The sequence below is a fragment of the Chenopodium quinoa genome, unplaced genomic scaffold, assembly GCF_001683475.1.
Source record: "Chenopodium quinoa cultivar QQ74 unplaced genomic scaffold, ASM168347v1, whole genome shotgun sequence".
Lineage (NCBI taxonomy): Eukaryota > Viridiplantae > Streptophyta > Magnoliopsida > Caryophyllales > Amaranthaceae > Chenopodium > Chenopodium quinoa.
The window spans coordinates 1,994,805-2,018,439 of record NW_018744835.1 but is presented as its reverse complement, the minus strand read 5'-3'; the positions used below and the strand labels follow the sequence as shown (position 1 = coordinate 2,018,439).

Sequence of the window (23,635 nt, the reverse complement as noted above, 5' to 3'; positions counted from 1 at the left end):
AGGCCTCCATTCCTATTTCCTACCTCTCTCAGTTATTTCATTGAAGTGCACTCAACGTTCTCCATTGAATCTAATTCGTGTATCCCCCATTGAAGCAGCTTCTAAGGTAAGTTGTTTGTTGTAGTTATCATCACATCAATTTCACAATCTAGGGTTTATATTTGATCTAACCTAATTTAATTTCAGTGCTTTAAGTTTAGGGTTCGTAAATTCTTAGATTATGAAACATCATATCCAAAAGAAAAGAAAATTATGAGCGTAATTTGATTATTGAATCAAGTATCCCTAAAATTATGTATTTTTCGAGATAATTCAATATGAAATCAAATCTCTTTTCCCTGCCCTGCCTCAGGGACGGGCCTGAATGTCCCCATTACTTTAAAATGGAAGAGTTTTCGTATTTGTTAGTTACTTTGTATGTCCTAAGTTTGGCTCTTTTATCTTATCTAGGCTTGCAATCAGTGATTAATGGCCAAACGATTTAACAGGAGTCAAGGTACTCATCGTCACACAATACGTTCTATGTATTCTTGTTGTATAATGTCTCTTGGAAATCTGGTTTGTAATTTCAGAAATTTGAATTTATTGACACTTCTTGTATAGTGTATACACTGTGAAAGGCTAAAGAGAAGTGCAGGCGGTTTCTGATTTATTTTGAGTGGTTTCTCAGGTCGAAGACCATATACCAAGCTCAAGGGTACTGGAACTATTAGTAAGAAGAGTCGTCGAGCCGAACCTATTGATGCTAGAAACAAATATCCTGGATTTCTAGGTTAGAACTGCTTACTTTGTTTCTGTTATAGAGAATTGTATTTTTCTTGAAATGGAACCAAATGCGTGTTTCAACCATTGCTCAAACTGCCTCCATTATGTGATGACTTTTCCAGCTTGTTATCCCCATAATACTTCAGCTTCGTTTGGTTTGACGGAAAACATTTTCAATGGAGATTGGAAAATTACTTTTCATAGAAACATTTATTTAAAGACAAAAAAAACAATTGTAAATTAGTTTTCTTTGTTTGGTTTATTACGGGAAAAAGGAAAATGCTTTCCAAGAAATTTTTTTCCCTCCAAACAAACACTTTTTCATGTTGCTTACAACTTTTTGTGCTTGTTAATCAATTTGGAATCAGATGATAGATACAAGAAGCATGTGAAGACTACAACTTTTGAAGATGATGTAGAAGAGGATGTAGAGGAAGAAAATGAATACAATGAAGAAGAGGAGGAAGATGATGATGAAGATGAAGAGGAAGAGGAAGAGGAAGAGGAGGAAATAGAGCCCCAAGCGAGCCTTCTGTTTTTGATAATCTACTAAAGAAACTAAAAACGACTAGCAATTCACGTGTTGAGGTGCATCAGAAAAGGTAATTGATTATATTTTTTCTATGGCCAGCAGTCCCCATTTTGTATTTATTATGGAAAGCTGTTGGTCTATGCTTTTATTTTCAACAATACAATGCTGGTTGACTGTTGTTTGCAGTTTCTACTTTCTAGAGCTGGTTTATTCCTACCCTGCATTAGGTACATTGGGCTCACAGTTTGGACAACTACCTTTACATGTTAATATTTTGGAGTAGTATTTCATTACATGAGTTATATGTTTAATATTTCATTGGGCGGACAATTCTGAATATCATCCCCTTTTTATGCCATTCTACGAAATTACTCCTGCTTTGAAATAATGGTTACACTTCACTTTTCAATAGAACCATTAGAAAAGTAAGAGGGTGAAGTGAAAAAACTGTAATATTGTAAGAAAAGAATAATAGATTAATGTATAGTAGTGGAATGTTGTAGAAAAAGAGCAATAAGCTAATAAAAGTTAGCCAAACGTTTAGAAAGAAGTAATAACAAAATGTGAGCCATATATCCCAAAATATAAAAAGTGAAAATCTAACAACTACTTCCTTCGTTCTTTTTCAGTTGACTCATTTTGACACTATTTATGGACTCTACTTTGACTAATTTTGTGATTTATAGTTATGATAAAACATAGTCATATGGGATCTTTTTAGAATTGTCTACTGTCTGTTTTCATAAAACCAACCCTTTTTATAATTTTTACTCGTTGATATAGATATATTAATTGTTTAACTTATATGTTGGTAAACGTCTTAAAAAAAAAACTGTCAACTAAAAATGAACGGGGAAGTATTTTAAAAGTAATTAAAAGGAAAGTGTAACTATTATCTCGAAATGTTGGTAGTATATTTAAGCCTAAAGAGGCTCTCGTAAAAAGTTAAAATTACCTTACTACTTGTTGACCAAGGTGAGAAGGGGGGGGGGGGGGATGAAGAATTTTGTTATCATGATATTTAGAAGAAAATATTTGGATGTTATATTGATATGATGTAGAGAAAGACAAAATATAAAGGGAGGTGATTCTGAAGAAGAAAAGGGGGGGGGGTTTGTATGAAGAATTTTGTTATCTTGATATTTATAAGAAAACAATTTGGATTTTATTATATTGATGTGTTGGTGCTTCAATATCATGTAGAGAAAGAAAAGTATAAAGGGAGGTGATTCTGAAGAAGAGAGTGATGACGAGGAAGATGAAGAGGATGATTTCAACGGTAACTTGTTCTCAATTTGTTTGGTATACTTCTTTCAGTAATCATTAATGCTTATTTTTGTAGGTTTTTACTGGTTCATGTTGATGATCAAAAGAGTGGTGGTGTTCAATGGCAGGGCCTTTTGGAATTTTGAAAACAATGTTTCAACCTGTCTTAACTGGTTAGGAATTGAGCCATGTGCGTTTGAACATTATCAGACGTAATTAGATTTTGCTCATAACTAGATTTCCTTAGGTTATTGGTGTGCAACAAGGAGTTAAGACTTAATAATAGCTAAGTTGAATTTTGTGGTCAATGCTGGATTAGAAGTCCTGTTAGCTATAAAGGAGTTGCTTGGAATGACATACTAAATACCAAATGGAGGCTTATGCCTTTTTGTCATTCTACTTTGATTGTGTAGAATTTTGCCTTCTTGTCTCTCAAGATGCTGGTAAAACCATAAAAGTTCATGTTGCCATAGGTGGGGTTTGGATAAGGATCTTTATGAAAGAAGTTTTGAACTAATGACTTAATTGACTAGCATCAAGTCTCCAATGTATCATCTCTGCCTGTTGATAAATTTATTTGGAAGGGCTAAAGTTTCTCTTAAGGTGGGATCTTTTGTGTGGACTTTGATGTTGGGTATGATTAACACTAATGATATGCACCAAAGAAGACCAAGGTTGGCTATATTGCCGGATGTGTGCATGCTGTGCTGTGCGTAAAGTGAGTCTTGCTCATGTAAGATGGCAATGAATATGGAGGAGGCTTTTTTTTTTTCCCCCTCTGTCCACGGGGAGTATTGGGTATACTGTTTTTGTGGAGTCCTGCAATTTTGTATTGTGGGTTTTGGAAGATCAAAGGAGAAGATGTTGTGACGTTATCTTTTTGTGGTGATTTTTATTTAGTTGTTGGAATGGAATGTTTGTGTTCTCAGGAACTTTGCTAATTAGTGACTTGATTTGGGATAGAATTACTTAAGTAGCATTTTTGTGGGCCAAGGCAATAGTGGCCTTTTTATTTATTTATTATTATGTGGGGGAATTTTAAAGAAACTGGGCAAATTTGTATTTTGTTCTTGCTACTATGAGGAAAGATTCCTCTATTTTTTTTTTTTAATAATCTGCTGCTCATATGTAAATATTCTATCCTTATAAAAAAAAAATTCCTAATAGGATCAACCTTTTGAATTATGAATTCATTTTAGAATGTAAGGCAAATATTATATGGCAAAGAGCAGTCTTTAGAACTCTAAACATTGAATACGTTTCAAATGGAATTTTCTTGTGAGAAAAAGGTTGAGATTTAATGGAAGAAATGTTAATGAACTCAAAATAGAGTCAGAAGAAAAATCAAGCTAAACTTAATACCATTAATGGTACATAACTCATTTAACAAAGACATTTTTGGGTCAAAATTATCTTCTGTAAATATTTATATTTGCATAAACATCTTTGTAGAGGTTATTTGCACAACTTTACCCATTAACTGGTGTCAATGCCTAGAAATTTAAAGTGCAAGCAATTTTATGAAAGTGGTTGTGCGGAATTGTAATATAATTTGCTAACTAGGGTGTGTTCTATTCACCTGATTTTCATTATCTTAACTAATATGAACTTATCTGAACTTATTAGACCTTATTAAAACTTATTTTAGTTGTAATTTGTATTTGGGTAACTCTTATCAGAACTAATTAAATGTGAACTGAATTTATCTGAACTTACTGAACTTAACTGAACTTAACTGAACTTATTACACTTGAAATAAGTGAAAATAAGGTGAACAATCCCTAAAAATGCTGAAGATAATCACAACAGTAACAATAAAATTGGAAATGAGACTTTTGTAGCCTTTTGATTTAAGGAAAGGGGGGGGGGGGTGGCGCTACTTGTACCATTCAGTTATTTATTGTTTCTAGTTTAGCCTTTAGATGATTTAAATGGTATTTTTAACAGTTACATGGGATTTATAACAGCAGTAATTCACAGGTTACAATTGAACCAAGTTTTGAGAAGGCCAAAAACTAGTAAAGGTTAAGCTAAACATTCTTTTAAGATTTGCGCTACAAATTTTGTAGCTCTGGCAATGTATGCTATACCAGATGAAAGAATTTCTGCAAAGGAGCCTGTTTTTTTGTGGTAGTCGAATTTTCATTGGTAAGATATGGGTAAGAGAGTAGAGATTATCTTGTGAATCTGGGGCAGTTTTTGTTTATCCAAAGGAGTAGGAGGAGTAAATCTGGGTTTCAGTAATTTGGTGTTCAAGAACAACTCTTAGTGTTGAACATGACTCTTATTGTTTCCTGCTAGAGTTTGACCCCCTTTTGGCTACTAATGATTTAAGTAGGTAAAATCTCCAATGGAATGCATGGGATGCACTAGCTTGGACCGACAGTACTTGGAAGCCCAGGTCTTTGTCTCTTTTATACCCCCTGGTCAATGGTTGGTAAACAACTAACAAGTGCCTGATTGGCTTTTTGGAGGAACCCTGGACAGTTGGACTCTAGAGCATCCTTTGCTAGATTCTGATATCACACTAGTGTCTTATTGTCTGTTGGAAGGCATTGTGTTTGTGAAATTGCTATTACAAGATGTGGATTGGCTGTTTTGAAATTGGTTATGTACTTTTGTTTATTCTTTCCTGCTGCTGTTGTTGTCTTGGAGTACAGTTCGTTGCACTAATCAGTTGGTTTTTTCCCATGCTTTCTTGTTCCCTTGCTTTTAGGCTCTGATGATAACATTGACAGAAACAGTGGGAAGGGTGATGCCATTACATCGAGTGATGATGAGCCTACTGACGTAATAGTAGATGATGATTTCTCAGATGCAGAGAATGGATTAGAAGAAGACATTGCCGAGGGTCTTTCTAGTTCATCTCAAAGCCAAAGATAATATACATACTTTAAAAATCATTACAAACTAACAGTGTATGTACAAAACTTGATCATGCATTATTTTCTTTTCACTTTTGCTCCACCCCCTCCCCCCCCCCCCCCCTTTTATTTTATTTTATATAAATAATAATTTTTAGTTTTATGAAAAAGTTAGTGAGAGGTTTTTGTTATTGCTTTATATTTTAGAACTGGCAAGTAATAGTACCCTGGTTTCCTAAGAGAAAACTAATAATTCATTGATATTTTAAGAGGCAAATAAGATAGAAAAGTTAGTTAATTGGTCAGATTATATTATGGAGGAATATTTCAAAGTTGTTTCTCTTTGGTTGTAGATAAGTGTGAAAAATTCTATCCTTTTTCTTAACATGTAATACTTGGTGAATGCAATTCTGGAATATTCGTATATGAAGCTTGTTGTGATGTTGAAGCTGTTGAAGTGGAAGATAAATCTAAATCAAAATGACATTCTCTTCTTTTTACAACAGAATTTTCATGCTGTTTTCTATTTTTTATTTTGACCTTGGCATTATGTCTACTCCTAATCAGAATTGTTTGAAGTGGAAAGGCTTGAATATAAATGTGTGATAATTGCCATTGAGTGTTGCAGGTCAAATAGCTTTAAAATTGGAGTGAGTTTATATTGTTTTGTGATGCTTTAGTGTTGATATATTTGTCTGGGGGTTACTCATGCAGTAACTTTGGTATTCATATAACCCACAAATTGTCAGCAGAAGACATTGAAAAATTGTTAACGAGGAAATGGAAGTATAGATGGAATATGCCTGCTTTAGAATCAAGCAATTGTGTATGGATGGGCACTGGAGATAGTTTTCTGAAGGTACTTGCTCATCCTCTTATCAATATCTTTTGTGCTCCAACTTTGATGCGGAAATGTTGCTGGTTGATCTAAATAACCTACTAAAATTCACGTCCTTACCCTTTTACACTGTCTCATGTTTTAAGACTGAATAACCAGATTGGGAAAAGCAATTAGGGGTAGATTTCGTATTTGTAAAATGAAAATGAAAATGGCTCAGATGGCATGTAAGTAAAACAAAATGGCTTGGGCGGTAAAAGGGTAGTGTGGCTTTTACAGAGCCATTTTATTTTACTTATACTCTGTGATAGTCAAAGTAATGCACTTAAAAAAAAACGAAGGGATAATATCTTTTTCTTGGAAGACACTGCTTTACTGATCATTCTGGATTTTATGCTCTTCCCTCTTGTTTTCTTGAAAACAAAATTAGTCGCTGTTATCACATATCTACAATTAAGAGAGCATAAGATGGTAACTCTGTCAAAAAGTATAAGTGTGTTCAGCAGGGTTTTGGACCTTAACATTGATTTGCGAAATGTTTTAGGATTCCGTTGCCACTGCTCCTTACGGTGTCAAATTAAAGCTATACAAGCACTGGTTGGAGGTCTACAACAAATCTGGGGGCATTGATTTTCAGTCTTCAAAGCAAAGAATGTTTTTCTCTCTTTGTAAGTGAATCCTATATGATGCACAAATTTTATCTTCATCCCTTTGTACAAATATGTTATTTATTGTTGGTCAGGAAGGTGTCTTATTTATTTATTTATTTATTTTTGTCGGGGGGAGTGGGTTGTAGTTGTTGAGCTGAGATGACTCTACTGTAAATGTTATTACTGTGGTGTGTATAATATAAATTAATTAAGCCCTCCCACCTCCCCACCCCCCAAAAAAAAATAAAAAATAAAAAACAAAAAAAAATTGTAAAGATTAGATTCTGAAGATTTCATCGGGTACTTTTAGTTTGTTAAATGCATGAGTTAGGTGTGCCTAAAGCAGTAAGATGCAAATCCAGAGGATGATTTTTTCTAGGGAGCTTCAAGGTACTTTCGTGTAAGAGGCATGTCCAGATGCCTATTAAAGTAGTAATGGTGGTGCGTTTCCACCCCCCCTAAAAATGTAACAATTAATAATTCTTGGTTAATTTAGATATGGTATGGTAATATGGATATTATTGAGCTTTTCCAAATAAGGTGTTTTAAAATGACATACATTATATTATTGCAGATAGTAGCTTTTTGATTAGCCAAGGCACACTGCTTCACCTCTCATTTATTCCTTGGATTTAGGGACCCATATTGACTCTGTGCACCTCATGCCTTTGAAAACAATCATAAAAAATTGTAACACCAGAACGGAAAATGTCTTCAATGTATTTAATGGTACATAAAAGTTAACCTCATGAAGTGCCCAACTAGTATCAAGTGAAGCAGGGCTGACTGAATATTTGAATCAAAGAAAAAATGTTTGTATTTACTTTACGATTGGATGAAAGTTATAAGCCATACCATTGGTGAGCACTGATTTTAATTATTGACTTTGAAATTTTGCATTCCTTGGAAAGCTGTGTTTCTGTGGAAAAGGCTTGTCCATCTTCGTGTAGCAATCTCTGTCCCTTAATTTTATGTGTGAGCATTATTGGTTTTGCAACCCATAGCCCTTTGGACTACTGTCAACGCATTTCTTAAACATCTCAAAAGATATTTAGTTTGGATTTGTGACTAAAACATGTGTCATTCGGTGTTTGAATGGTATCTTATTTCACAATTTTATAAGAATAATTTGTTTTCTTTGTTGGTTGTACTGTTTTCATTTGTTTTCTTGTTAATTATATTTTTTTGTTTCTAATTTTATTTAACTTTTATCCTCACCTTATTACCCCACCCAAAGTCTCTTTCCTCTTTTTTCTTATACCACCCCCACCTCTTTCACTCTCTTTCTTACTTTTACTTTCACAAACCCCACACTTGCCTTTTGTCTTTCCTACCCTCCTTGGATTTCGTTGCTAGTTTGCTACAATAACTTTTATTGTTAGTAACGATAAAAACCGATTCATTTTTTCTTCTTCTATGCATGAGCACATGTTAGAAGCAGTGAAGCACATGTAGACCTTAGTGACAATTATGTCAACTCTTTCCATGAAAGTTGTCCCTCGAAGATATGTTATTATCATTTTTCTCCAATTTTCTACTGTTGCTTTGAAATATTCTTGACTCTCTCTGTTAATCATTTCTATAAATGATAAAAAGATGTTTGGAATGCTTATAGTTTAAGTTTCTCCCTACTAGTGTATTAGAATGGTAGTATGTTACCTTGCATAGTTATTTATTTGCTGCATAATGTGCTTGCTATCTAGGCAATAGCTATAGAGATATACTCCACCATCACAAGAAACCCTTCTATCAAAAGGGATCAGATGAAGACTCAAGTATCATGGATGCCTATATCATGCATTCGGTTAGTGATCCTCTCAAGTCTCCATTTATTGACTATGAACATCATTTTTGTTTTTTTATGAAATTTTTTAACACAAATTCTGTGACATTGTGTTTCTGCTTGTGCCCTTTTCTGTTCAGCTTAATCATGTTTTCAAAACAAAGGATATTATCTCTAAAAATGATGCGAAATTATCCAAGAATCAGGAAACTGCTAGAGAGGTAGTCATAACTAGTGATAGTTTCCTTGATCAAGGCTTTACTCGGCCAAAAGTAAGTATTTGCATTCTTAAACCTTTACTTTCTATATTCAGCCAATTTATCAATAATTCACTATTAAATGAAGAACTACTGAATGTGATGTTGAGCAAAGTTTACTGTAGGTGTAAATCTGAGTTTTCTGACCTAGATCAGTTTCCTATTTGCATGGGAACTGTTGTGATTGTTTGTTTTTTAGTTGCCCCTGTATTGGATGCCTTCTTTTTTCTTTTCTTTTTTTTTTTTTTTTTTTTAATCTTTAAATTTAATTAAAATAGCTTCTTTTTAATCTTATTTTACTTGGTCTTATATGAGCCTACCTTTATCTTTGAAGTGACATTTATGCAGAATGAGGCAAAAAAAAAAAAAAACATGTTAAGAAAAAGAACAAGATTGACCACAGCTCTATATCTCAAAGATTATATCTGAAACTGTTAAGCTTCTAAGTTTCATTTGTAGCAGATGGAAAATTGACTATGTACTTGCAATCTATGATTTATATTTATCTGTGTTTTAGATGTGTTCTGTAGCCGAAATAGGCAAGACGGAGCTTCTTGGTACATTAACATAATTTAGAAGCTTTCAGTATTAAGACTACTAACAGCCTTTAGCTGAACTCTTGACAACTGAATTTCTCTTGTGATTTTTCTTCAAAAACACAAAAAAAAAAAAAAAAAAAAAAAAAAAAATTCTCTTGTGAAATCTTTGCTTTAAAATTTTATCCTTGACCCTTAAATTGTGGGATCATTATGTTTCTTTCTCAAATTTTTTATTCTTTATTAGTAATTACATATTATGGATTTTTTTTTTTTGACATCTGCTATTTTTAATCTTGCTTATACTAGGTGCTGATACTGCTGCCTCTAGCAAGCATTGCTCTTCGTTTTGTGAGAAGACTTATACAATTGACGCCTTCAGCACATAAGGTTTCAGATTATACTTTAGTATTCTCATATGTTACATTGGGCTCAGGTTTTGCTGATCTTATGTTACTATAGTATGGGCACAGAAGTAGTACACTGATACATGTTCATATACATAATGCAATTGTTAGAGGTATTGTCAATTATCTGCTGGGGTGGGGGTGGGGGTGGGGGTGGAGGGAGGATAAGCTGGCTGCAGAATAGGCACTTCTCAAGATGTGATAAGACCTAGAAATAGCAGATGCTCACTGATTTTGAGTTGCTCCGAGATGTTATTTCAAGAGTTTGTACCCTCATAAATAATTGGATTTCCTTACCAAGCAGTTGATCAAATTACCAACTAACAAGAAGTTTTTCAACGTCACCATCTTCTTGGAAGCTTCACTATTAAATAAGCACATGTTTCTTTTGCAACTAATAGAATAGAATGGTCGCAAGATTTCACACAAATTTAGCGAATGGGCTAGTTATGAGAAGTTGTCTAGTTAACTTTGATTTTATCAATTTAGCAACATCATCATCATCCTTAGCTAATAGAATAGAATGGTCACAAATTTTCACATAAATGTAGCAAATGGGCTAGTTGTGAGAAGTTGTCTCGTTAACTTCATATAAATTTTATCAACTTAGCAACATCATCATCATCCTTAGCTTTTATGGACCTTTAAATGTCAAAGTACTTTAAGGTAAAATCAAAGAGACTTGTCTGATCTTCAAGAGATTTGATACAAAATCCTGTTTGTATCTTTCGATATTTTATACGATGATTGAATGAATAATACGGAACAAGAAAAGTTTGTAGGTAGTAATGACATGAGAGGTACGCTAGTGGGCCATGAGCTATGCATGTAAATTATTTTCAAAATTTAGCATGAACCTGGCCACACGTGCCGGCCTGCTTTTCTTCTAACTACTTTACCAATTATATAGCATTTATTAAGGGTGCCCATTGGCATGACCCGACACGTGGGTTAGGTCGTGCATGGGCTCTGTTTATGGAAGACTGGCATGAGCCCGATATGACATGACTATGTCTTGGCCTGTTCTAGGCACGAACCACTTGAGCACAAGGCACGATTACATGGCGCATGGGCCTACATGGCACAGCCCATGCCCACCTTTATTGACCTGCTTTCCTTTTACCCACTTTCTTAATTTCTATGCCTCCCCTTATGATTCAGTATAGGAAGCATTTAAAATTCTTTTAGTAAAAATTGTTAAAGTTGATATTTTGTAAATATGCATTGAGACCAACCCAATGATATTTACATAATAACATTTATAGTATTTTGTATCTTAGTAAGAAAACATCATGAATAGTGCAGAATAAAAATTGTTTGATTAGTTGATTGTTAGAGAATGGAGGAAGTATTAGTTGGCTATGCTAAATTCCTAACTCTAGGCTAGGATCTAGAATTTGATTTTTCTAGTTGGCTATGCTATGTGTTTGTAAAAACAGAGAAGTTAACTATAATGTGCTCTGAGAGATCTTCTCATTGTTAGGTCAATGTGGATTATATGGATCGGTTCAACAAGGACTTTGGAGCTGATGAAGAAGATGAGGGTGATATCGAGGCTAAGGAATCAAAGCTCAAGAAACCTTCAAAACCTTCTGACTATCAGGCACTTTTTGGTGCTAATAATAATGACCATTTTATGGTTGGGATAAAGTTTACTAGGTATTTTGATCTTGTTTTTATCTCTTTGATTGTCTTAATTCTATAGTAGCATCTCCCTTCTCCAAGTTCAATTTTAGAATCTATAAGGCTGCAAAATATAACCAAAGCATATGCAGAGGGTGCACAGAATGATATGACAATTCTCTAAAATAGAGGTGCTTTTTAGGTGTAATTTTTATTTTTTTTTAATTATGTATTTATTAATTTATGTTTTGACTTTTGTACATGTCCTGCTGTCTTTGTATTGATTCTAAGTGCTCTAGATGTTACATCCTAGAGAGCTTGGGCTAGTGCTGTTTCCTTAGTTAATATATTAGTTGCTTTGTGAAGTAATATTGAGTTCTTGTTTGCACTGACTATATATGGTACTTTCAAGTTTCATCTCTAGATTTATTTTGTGGTTGATTTACGGCCTTAAATATCTAAAACACCCCCAAATGCTTTCATAAAAACAAATTACCCAATTTTCATCATATTTCCACTAGAATCATGCCCTAAAATCACCATAATATGATTTGGTCGAAAACCTTGAATTTTTAGTAGATTATAGCTTGAAATGTTTGTGTTATATTACCATATGGATGTAAAGGCATTTCGTTCTACTTAAATATAGGTAAAGCTGTGCTTGACATGTAGAAAAAAATAATTATGGTGGTTATGGTACAAAAAGATTATTAGTATCAGGTATTGCTCTAACTTTCATATCATTTTTTTGTCCTATAGTTCTCCGCAGGTTTAACTTTAAATTATTTTTTGTTAGTTTTCTCTACTAGATGACGTCAATATAAGAATATATCACGGCCTCTCTTACTAACTTGAATGAATGTATGAAAGTGTTGCGAAAGACTGGGATGGGAAACAAAACGGAATGTACCGGATTTTTAGCACGTACAACCATCAAACCAGAGACCAAAGCCGGGACAAATCTGTTTGGAAACAGAGCTCTTTTATCGCGGAATTAGACCTGCTATTAACGTCGGATAAAAAAAAAAAATGGACTAAATTAAGTCAACAGGCTAAAGTAACCTCTATGCTTCGTCCCCGGCGCGTAGGGCCGGCGGTTAGGCATCCTTAGACGAAAGAGTGGTCAAATGAAACAAAAGATAGGGTAGAGCTAGGACAGTTATTGTATGAGGTCTACCCAATGCTAGATGCAGGGGCGTAGACTGAACTTTCTTTGGGCTCCGAGTCGTTTTTGGGTAAGATGGTAGAATTTTCTTTTCATTCCAAATTCAAGAATACGATCGATACGATTGATTGGTCTGTGCGCTTCTCTTATTACTTTTTTGTATTCTCCTGAAGCAACCTTCGCATTTTCTGCTGAGATCCCAAGTCTCCAAGTGGGCCCTCTTGGCCACTCACGACCTTGGCTTTTTAGAGAATCCCGCTCCTGTGTCGTAAGCCGCGCCCGCTCACGCTTCGCTGACCTATGTGACTATTGGTATGTTTAGTCTGAACATACAGGGAATTGGAGTTGGCTTTTTGGGAAGCCCGTTCCCACCGCGCTCACGGCCCGGCTGGCCTGCCAGCGGTAGTGGGAATTATCCCGTTCCCTGGTCAAAGACTTAGTTGGATGCGGGAGCTGTTGATTTAGCAATTTTTAGTCTTCATCTATCTGGTGTTTCATCCATTTTAGGTTCTATCAATTTTATAACAACCTACTCCTAACAAAATGAAAAGCGTGACTTTACTAAACAAGCAAGAAAAGCCCCCATGGTCAAGGAAGGGGGGAAGATTGCTCAACTTCAAAAGGAGGATTTGGAGGCTATGTCTAGCAAGTGGGTTAGCAGATTCCGCAGCTGCCACCGTTGGAACTAATAAAGGAAATGATTGACCCATCATATCATCCGAAGAAACAGAAAAAACCAAAAAGTAGCCTTCGAGGAATCCATTTTTCTCTCCGTCTGAGACATTTCGTGCTCATTAAAAAATTTCTGTTATTCCCATCATCCGGTAACCACAGGACGTTAGAGTTGTGGTGTGAAAAAGCAGAAGCAGATATGCCGATGGCTGTAAGGGTAAGGTAGCTACACGCCTCAAAAAAGAGATTGCCCCGACGACAGCCTTTCTTTTCCAAAGGAAAGTTTCAGTCTGGAATGGAAGTCCTATAGGAGGTGCCATTGAGAATATCTACTATTTAGCAGCAAACGACATATCGATATACATATATAACCAACCTCACAGATCCAACCTTTTACTTGTAGGAGTACGTCTTGGATCTGTCCATTATGTTATGGCCGGAATCCTACTCCCAAGGGTGGTTAATGAGCTCTCGCCCTCCTGCCTAGCGGTTCGGAGCACTGCCTTTTGACGATCACCTTGTCCGGGACCAGGACGAATAGGGAACTCGCTCGATGTCCTGGGCGAGGGACGCTTTCAGAGAATCTCTTCCGAACGACCAAATCATATCATAATTTGATTAAAAAACGGTTTGCGCTTCGCATGGCAGACACAGGTCCCATATCACGAAAGGGACAAGCATCAGCCCACATACATGAAGAGAAGAAGAGAGGGTGGTCAGGCGACCGAACGACCGCCCCCTATAATTACTAGACCAACCTGCTATAATAATTCCATACGGTTTGGGGGATTAATTGATTAGATACCCGAGAACCATAATCTTTCCTAGAAACAGCTTCCACGACGATAGATAGGGGTCAGGTCACTTTGCCTCAGTTGTATGTAAACCCCCCTTCACCCCCATGCGAGTGAGTGGTAGAAGCAGGAACAACTGGTTCAGCTAACGAACTTTGACCCTTTTGATTGTACCAACCAGGCAAGCTTTAGCTTGTTTGGTTTGTGCGGCACAGGAAAGAAGAAGGAAGAGCTCAATGTTGCGTAAGTGAACGGAATGTTGTTGGCATGTATTTTGCTAGATGTTACTAAACGAGCGGGGGGCATTTGGGCTCTTCTCGCGGTAAAGCCTCTCGCCTATCGCGTATAGGCTTATTCGCTCTTCTATAGCGCTTATTGAGGGGAAAAGAAAGTCTACTATACTATAGGGTAAGGGTGAACTTTCAAATCCGGTTGTTGAATGGTCTTATCAATACACAAATGTATAACTCCCCGGGAATTTCAATTGCGCTTATATTCATCACTGTAGGAATTGGGTTTTTTCGGACGTTTTCTAGGATCAGAAGTATTGGGTTTTCTATCGGGTAAAACTCTGATTTTACTTTTATTAGTCTTTTTTTTGAAAAGAAAAAAACAGTGTTAAGCCGCCGCCTATTCCTATTCCCGAGGGGCCCTGCTTTCATCCCTTGTGGCGAACTAGACCGACTCCTGGGTCTGGAACCTGGGGGGTTGCGCTCCCCGACTTACGGCCTTTACGCTACTACTACTGTTACTGTGAGCGGTTCAAATTCCAATTTTGTTGATCTTTCCCAATCATTCTGGCCGGAAAGGGTAAGATCTTTGGCGCAAGAAGAAGGGGTTGATCCGTATCACGCCTATACCAGAGTAAACCCTTGGGGGGTTTGTGGGGGGGGGGGGGGGAGGTTGCAATGTCACGAAACAATATAATCTTGCTGGTGAATAGCACAATGATAACAAGTGTATCTACAAAGACAAGTAATAGAAACAAAATTCCACTCTATTAAATGCTGAACACGTTAAATATTTTTTTTATATTTTTATATAAATTTTTGAACTTCATTTATTTATTTATTTTTTGAGATATATTATATGGGCTTTAAACCGGTTACTTTGAATTTTGAAATTACTTGAGAACCTGCCTTTTTTAAAAAAAAAATTCATTCTATGCCTTTTGAACTAGGGCCAAATCGTCTTTTCCCAACTAAGAATCACTTGTAGCTTTTTAAGGAAGTTTCTGCTGGAATTAAAATCATGAATATGTTTGGATGAAAAGTTGGTTCTAATTGTTTATACTTTGGTTGGTTGAACTTATTAATTTCAGATTGCTGTTGATATGTGATGTACAATAGCCATTGTTTTTCTGTGATAAAGAGATTTGTGGTCTTCATTTAGAGATTGTTAAGCAGAATATACTACATATCTTCATATTTTTTGCTCGTGTCCCAAGGTTGATTTTAGTTTTCTAAGCTTGCAAATTATTTTCTTTGCCAGAAAGAGTATAAGGTTGTACAGTGACTTCTATTCTTCAGACATGATTGTTGCCTCACCTCTTGGATTGATTACTGTAAGCATACTTATCCAATGCAATTTTAGTTTTGTGAGTGCTTGGAGGCTGTTCAATTTATATTTGGGTTGTCTAACACTCCAGCATGAAGGGTTTAAATCATGTTTTATCTTATTATAATGTATGAGTGAAGGACTGCAATTTTTGTTTGTCAGAAAATTGGGGAAGCTGAGGCAAACAAAGAAAAAGATGTTGACTATCTTTCTTCAATAGAGGTAATTTTTCAAACAAATTTTCAGTACTTTGATTCATTCTTCTAATAGTTATCCAGTGGGTGCCAAAAATAATATTTGGTGTTTGTCTTCATGGGCAGATTCTAGTCGTAGATCATGCTGATGTAATATCTATGCAGGTATATGCCTTTGTTTGGTAACATGACATCAATTCATCACTTCGCCTCCTCTCTCTCTCTCTCTCTCTCTCTCATTTTGTCGTACATATATGCAGAACTGGTCCCATGTAAATACAGTTGTTGAACATCTGAATCTCCTGCCTTCTAAACAACATGGTGGTGATATCATGCGTATCAGACAATGGTAACCTAACGATTATTGTTTTATACTTTTATTAATTTATCATCATATCTTTCTTATAGGTTAATAGGTGGCAATTTTACAAGCTCATAGTCAGAGTTGTTTACTAGACGTCAAGTTTTATAGTATGCACTTGAGGATCGTTAATGAGCAAGAGTCTTTACCTACTGTGCAAGTATTTAATTTTGCAATTGGGTTTCCTCCCATGTTTAGGTACCTGGTTGCACATGCACAGTTTTATTGACAAACAATTATGTTGAGTTCTTATTTGAATCCAGGTAATGGTGTTTCTTCAGCTCTCTAATTCTACTCCGGTATTTTATGTGCTATGTTAATCAGATATTTTATTAAAACCTTTTGAGCACTTATTAGATCTTGTTGGTAACTTGTAGGAGTGAGGTGGGGGCCAGAGTTGTATGATAGGTTGAGGTGGAGAGGACCTTGGCTAGGTTAGGCGGTTTGGGACTTGAAGTTGTAGGGCTTGGGAAGGGTGGCGGTTTTTAGGCCAAGGGGTCAGTTGTTAAGACTCTTAAGAGTCAGGGGTTTTGGTTTCAGATGGGGATGATGATAAATATCTTTAGAATGGCCTTTGGTAACGGAGCCTTTATCCAATTTCATGGTTACAAATTGCTTCATTTGTCCCCTCATTAAGATCTAAACTCATCCATTATAAATTCTATGAAGAAAGTCACCATATGAAAAGCTGATAAGTGAGCCCAGCTTTTCAAGGGTCATCACTACACCAAGTTGTTTTAAGTGTGGCCTATTGTTGTGTTGGCTTAGTAATCTTCTAGATTGTAGGGTTTTAATATATTATATATATTTTTTATTTATACTTTTTCTTATTAAGTATATACACATTTGATTATCTTTCATGTATGTGATATTGCGATGTCTGAATACATATCAATTTCTGTGATGGTAATTTTGATTTATATGATATATTGCAGACATAAATGCTTTTGTTCAATCGTCATTGCCTTAACTTTGAGGGGAAGGTAGAGTCATTTTATTCGTAACCTTAGCTTAACATCTTAATTTCCATCATGTTATATAAATCTTTATCTAAATCTAATCTAAAGGGTGCATATTTTTCATAGACACCTGACCTAATGTGATGCTTCCTTCCCCCTAAGGTGTGTTTCTCTAACTTAAAGGCTCCAGGCTCTGTCTTGGCTCTGTTCAATATGGATTCAAAATTTTGTCTAAAGCCACTTCTTGGAAGTGCCAATATAACATCCAAGAATGCTTATTATTGGATGATGGGATAAGTTTTTTTGAATTTCTTATACGATGATAGCAATATTAATACAATCAAGCAAAATTTGTCAACCATGCGTCCATGCCCTCTGTATCAAATTATAAGACATTGTAATCACTTTTTTACTTGTTAAGAATATGGTAATATTAATATAAGATGGATTAGTTTTGTATTTATAAAAATTGCATTGACTGTATAAAATAATCTACCTGATGCTTTTAAAAAAATCGGTTGATGTAGCCGACCCCATCCCACTTATGGATTAAGGCTTTGATTGATTGATTTGTTTTGAAACAGGAAATTCTTGATAAAATTTCGTATTGAAGGACCAAGTGATATTAGAGGATAAAGGTAAATGTGTCTCATTAATTTCCACACATGTCTATGTTGTGTCAGTGTTAGACGCTTACCAAAGACCTTATGGCTATATCATATTGCACCATTTGCACTCTATATGAGGACTCTAAAGCGTTTTTCTTGTGTTTCTGTCAAAGTTTGAGGCTTTGGATAGTGAAAATGGGATACATTTTCTTCATAAGTGGATGTTTTTATTTTTCTTATCTCTAAAATTAAGATAGGGTTTATTGACTTATACGTATATGAAGTTATTTTAGATACATTAAATAATTGTCTTTGGTTTGGTTATCTTTGGTATCTTGTATGTGTATGCATTTTGGATTTGAATTGAACCTATGGTTCTTCATTGACATGTGGTGCTTTATGGATTGGCTTTTTGGGTTAAAGGGGTTGCTTTGTCTGTGCTCTGCTTCTTGAATTGTCCTTATCCAGGTGAAATGGGTTGGTTTCGAGATGACCGAACAAAATTGATCTTCAGAATTGATTGGAGGGCCGTATAATCCACTTTATGTGGTAGAGGTTGTTTGGAATCTCATGATGTTTGCGGTCTCTTAATGGTCTGCATCATCCAGTATTCCAGTGCTTACCGATATCTTTTCTTTGGGATGTTTATTTGTGATTGGAATGCTTTTCTTGTAATTCTCTTATTTTTAACTATGGTTTCCTTCTTCATAATTTTTTTTTTCCTATTGAAAACTAAATAACTTGATCCTTCTTTTTGTAATTCTCTTCCTTGTATTGTGCCTACTTTTACACAAATTAAATACCAGTGCTCTTCTCAGTATTATAGTTAACCCTCTCTTACAAGTTGTTGCAGTTCACCTTATGTTTCAGGTTGCTCCCTTGTCATTGATATTACTGTGTACATGATCATAATTTTTTCTTAAGCTCCCTGAGCCTGATTCTCTTGCATGTCTAAGGAAGATGTCTTTATTTCAATTTATCCAACAAGAACTCATTGTTTACTACCTTTTGCTTGGGATGCTGTGATGTGGGCTTAACAGTCATCACACTCATATACTTCCTCTGTTCTTTTTTACTTGACCCGTTTCTTTTATCACACTTGCCAATGCAAAACTTTAACGATCAATAATTTTTCCATAAGTAAAAAATATAATAGTTATATATTATGATAATACTTATTGAGACGAATTCAAAAAGATCCCACATGAATATGTTTTTCCTTACGTATTATTCACAAAAGATGGTCAAAGGAGGGGTAGTGAATAGTGTAAAAGTCAAAGCGGGTCAAGTAAAAAAACGGAGGAAGTATGAATTTATCCTTACTTTATGTAAATATATTATGCCTTCATGCATTATGATTGTCAGATTGTTTGCGGCTCATGACCATTCCTTTAGTATTACATAACTCACTGATATTTTTTCAGCATCTATGATCATCACAATTTTTTTTATTTTTTTTATTTTTTTTTTGTAGGTTTATGAGCGCTTCGATACTGATTCCATAGTGGAAGCTGACGATGCTCGTTTAAATTACTTTATCAATAAGGTTTGAATCTTTGCGATGCATTATTTTTAACTGTACCTAAGTGAAAAAAAAAAAAAGATCATCTGAAAAATAAATGATGATTTACTTGGGAGAGGTTGTCTATACTATATTAAAGTGGAAGCCACTACATCAGGTTTCCCTCCTAAACATATCAAGGCTTTTAATGAATGATTGCATCACAGATGTAAACAAGGATCTTATTGGTTATTAGTCAATTAAAGCTTGCATTGAATTCAGATGTTAGTTTAATTATGAAAACCGAGCATGGCTCAGTTATTAACTAATACCTTCGTGAAATGGGTGTTATTGTACTGTTATACAAATCAGGAAAGGGGGTTTATTGGTGAGTTTAGCTTATGAGATAATACTTATTTGTTGGAAATAGAAGCAGCTACTATGCTTAACAGGATGCTAGGATATTCCTATTGTGTTGCATGCTTGCACCAGGTATTTGTGAATTGTGATACCAAGTTTTGGCAAAAACATGTAAATAAACAAAGAACATCAATCTGCAGCAAGCAACTCGTTTTCCAACTCAGGCTAGTCAAGACTTCACCCCTTTTTATTGCGAAATACTAAGTCTGATCCCCCCCCCCCCCACCCCGCATAAGCTGTTTGTGTAGTTGCCCCTGATATTTGATGTATTATGGCATCTAGCGTTTAAGTAAATTTATGGAGGATGCTGGTAAAAAATTTAAGTATCAATATCTATTTCATTTTCTTATTGTACTATTCAAGTTTAATTCATGGCAGGAAGTAGTTTTGTCTTTTTCATTTTCTTATTGTACTATTCAAGTTTAATTTGAGTTTCATCTTATTCTTGCAGATATTTCCGAAGATAAAAGATTCCATTCAGGTATATTGACTCTTGTTTTGTATCTAGCTTCTTCTTCTTTTTTTTTTTTCTTTGTGTTGATCAAGTGAATAATTTGTTAACTTCTGTACATGTCATTGCACAAGTGACTAGTTACCTTACCTACATTCTTTCGTCAAAAATATTTTACAGGGTGGAATTATGCTATTTATAAGCTCTTACTTTGAATTTGTTCGTATCCGGAATTTCTTGAAGTCACAAAATGCATCTTTCTGCCTGTTGGGCGAGTAAGTTCTTCAAGGGCTGTAACAAATGACTGTCTTTGGATATTGAGTCTTTGGAACATGAATCATGATCTAGAGATGCATTGAGAGTTCTATTAACAATACTTTATGGTGGTGGTTAGGTATACAAAACAAAGTGATATATCTCGTGCAAGAAATTGGTTCATTAAGGGACAGCGAAAGATCATGCTCTACACTGAGAGAGCCCACTTTTACCATCGTTACAAGGTAAATTCTGTTTGTTTAGGGATTGAGTGTGCAATACTAGATTTATTAGAAAACACTATTAGGAAGATCACTAACACCTGCTGAACTTACCATAAGAAAACACTATACAAAGAGGGATGAAGTATCTTAGCATACTCATACTATTCTATGTGGGATCAAAATATGTTCTTCATACAATAGTTTCCTTACTTTCCCCATACTGATATCTCTATTGAACCTTTGATTTGTAGATCCACGGCATCCAGAATCTAATTATCTATTCTCTTCCAGAGAGGAAAGAGTTTTACCCTGAGGTCAGTGTATCTTAATTGATTGGAAGTTTTCTTTTGATTTTAGGGGTTAATTTTTTGATAAACAGTTTTGTATGATCTACTCTATAACCCCGACCCCGAATACAAAAAAGAAACCTCCCTGAGTCCATGGTATTGATCCGGTATAATTTTCAGGTTCTCAATATGCTTGAAGAAGGATCCCATAACATGACTTGTACAGTACTCTTTTCGCGTTTTGATCAGCTACGGGTAAGCATCTTGCATTCTTGCCACCTCCTTGTATTCAAAGTATGCAGAGGATTTTACTCATACCCTTCAGTTTGTTGAATACCATATTGCTGGTCATTCAGAAAACAAGAAATATTCTTATCAGATTTGACACGTGAGTATCATACAAGTATACAATAAATCTCATTTTGTGAAGTGTCCAAGATCTTAACCAACAATAATTGAGTACCAGTATTTTTTTTTTCATAACCTGAAGCAATATTTAAGTTTCTCATAGGAAAATGAGAAAATCTTAACCAGCTATATTTTCACAATCTTAATCAACATTATTGTCACAGGGTCTGAAGACTGAACTCACTAGAGCAAATCTGACTCTTCATGTACTGTATAAAACTAATTTTCCATTAATATCTAACTAGTCGAACCCTGTATACTTTCGGAAAAACCCCAGTCACTGGGGCTAATCAATAGTTATGAGCTATGCTTTTGCAGGGCTGTTTTCTGTCATTCTCGTGTTTAATTCTCACTCTGCTGCCTATTCATAATCTGATTGACTTTATTTGATTTCTTGTTTAGCTGGAGAGGATTGTTGGAAGTGCTGCTGCAAAGAAGATGACATCATCCGAGAAGAGCCTATTTATCTTCAAATGATAGCGCTTTGCTCCTTGTTTTATGAATTATAGCTGTTGAGCTGAGATTTGCACCTTGAGTATCAATATATTTGGTGCACTAAATTTTGACATGAGAATGATCATCCTTTAAACCATAGAATATGTTTGGTGAAATAGGAAGGTTTCTTTTTCGTAGAATTGTATCTCTGTATGTTAGAGCTACTAGCACACTATCTGGTTGTTATTGGTATGTAGGCAAGATTGCCAGAAAGATCTTCATGAAAGGAAAATTTGGTACCAATATTATGCTATCAGAGAATGAAAATTGGGACAAATTTTATCGTGGGGTCCCATTTTTTTTTTTTTTTTTTTTGACAGAGTACTAATAACGAAATACACAAAACAAAAACTACCAACAAACTACATTATGCAAAAACACCGAAGAGACACTTGCGAGCAAACATTATTCGAGTCAAGTTGGGGTACTTGAAGTCCATACTAGGCCCATGATCACGCTTTGTACCCACACAAACCACCTTGCAATCTGGTGTTGAACTAGGTTGATCCACCAAAGAACTCATTTTCCTAAACCGAGGATGACAAATAGACTTTTCCCACAAATTCCTGTGAATTCATCCCTCCCATATGACTATCAACATCATAAAGGGCAGTCATGCACTCCGAACTGTTGTGCACCACTAGAGCACCTAAGGATGATTGCTGCAAAATGGGAACTGGCTGAGACTCTGTTATGGGCACCGTCTGCCGCTCCTCATCACAGGATACGTAAGGTAGATGACATCGCTACACTGGACTTCACATCGTGGGAGGCCTCTGTCGTAACAGAGGAGATAACCTTCTCCGGGTATGATTGCAAAACCGGAGCATACGTGGACTGCGAAATGGGAGCTGACAGGAACTCTGAAGTGGACACCGCCTGTTACTCCAATCCACCTGGAAACTTAAACTTAACTGAAGTAGAAGTAGAGTTCTCTGCTTCCCTAGAAGTTACATCTTGAAGGACCTCTGTCTGGATAGAAGTTTTACTCGGACGAATCCGAATAGACATTAAAGACATAGAGTTGGAATGGTAGAAAAGAATGGCATTGCCTTGCTTAACTTGCTGCAAATTTGAGGAAGAAAGCCGAAGCGATAATCTTGAACCATTTCGAGAAACAAACTCATGCATACGAGGGACTTCATTCTGACGAAAAGGTGGTACATACTTACCACTCCTGCCATTACTAAATGAATCCGATTGGAAATCACATTCTATATCAACACTCTCTAAAATCGGTGGTGAGAGATTACAATCCTTATTACCACCAGAGGAACTAGGCAATAAAACCGGCTCCGAAACAACAGCCGAACTTAACTCACTACACGGAAATTCAGCAATCGGAGCAGTCATATCCGCAATACAACAATCCCTTTTGACCTGACAATTATCGGGAACATGAGAGTCGACTCCACTTGGGTAACAAACCGGACCATCTTACCCTTCTGTTTCAGATCGACCAAAGACACATCTTGTAACAAACCCTCAACACAATGTAATTTTCTTAACACCTCTAAATTATTAGGATCACCCTTAGTGGCCTTAACCAGATCCTTTCTAGCGGAACGAAGCTTGCCCAATTCTGATATGCAGAGGCTCTTCTATAAAGAGCTTTAATATGGCAGGAACCAAACTCTAACACAAATGGACAAAGCTTGACAACAGCAGAATAATCAAGAAGCTTCAAAGCACAAGCCGCAAGATTGAGATGCAAAGCAAATGCCAAAGATCAAAACGAAGAAAAAGCTTCCACTAAACACAGC

At 35.6% G+C, this 23,635-nt stretch overlaps 1 pseudogene; it reads left to right on the top strand.

The window, feature by feature from the left end:
* On the top strand, positions 1-22,174 carry LOC110704396 (annotated as a pseudogene).
* The last annotated feature ends 1,461 nt before the right edge of the window (positions 22,175-23,635 follow it).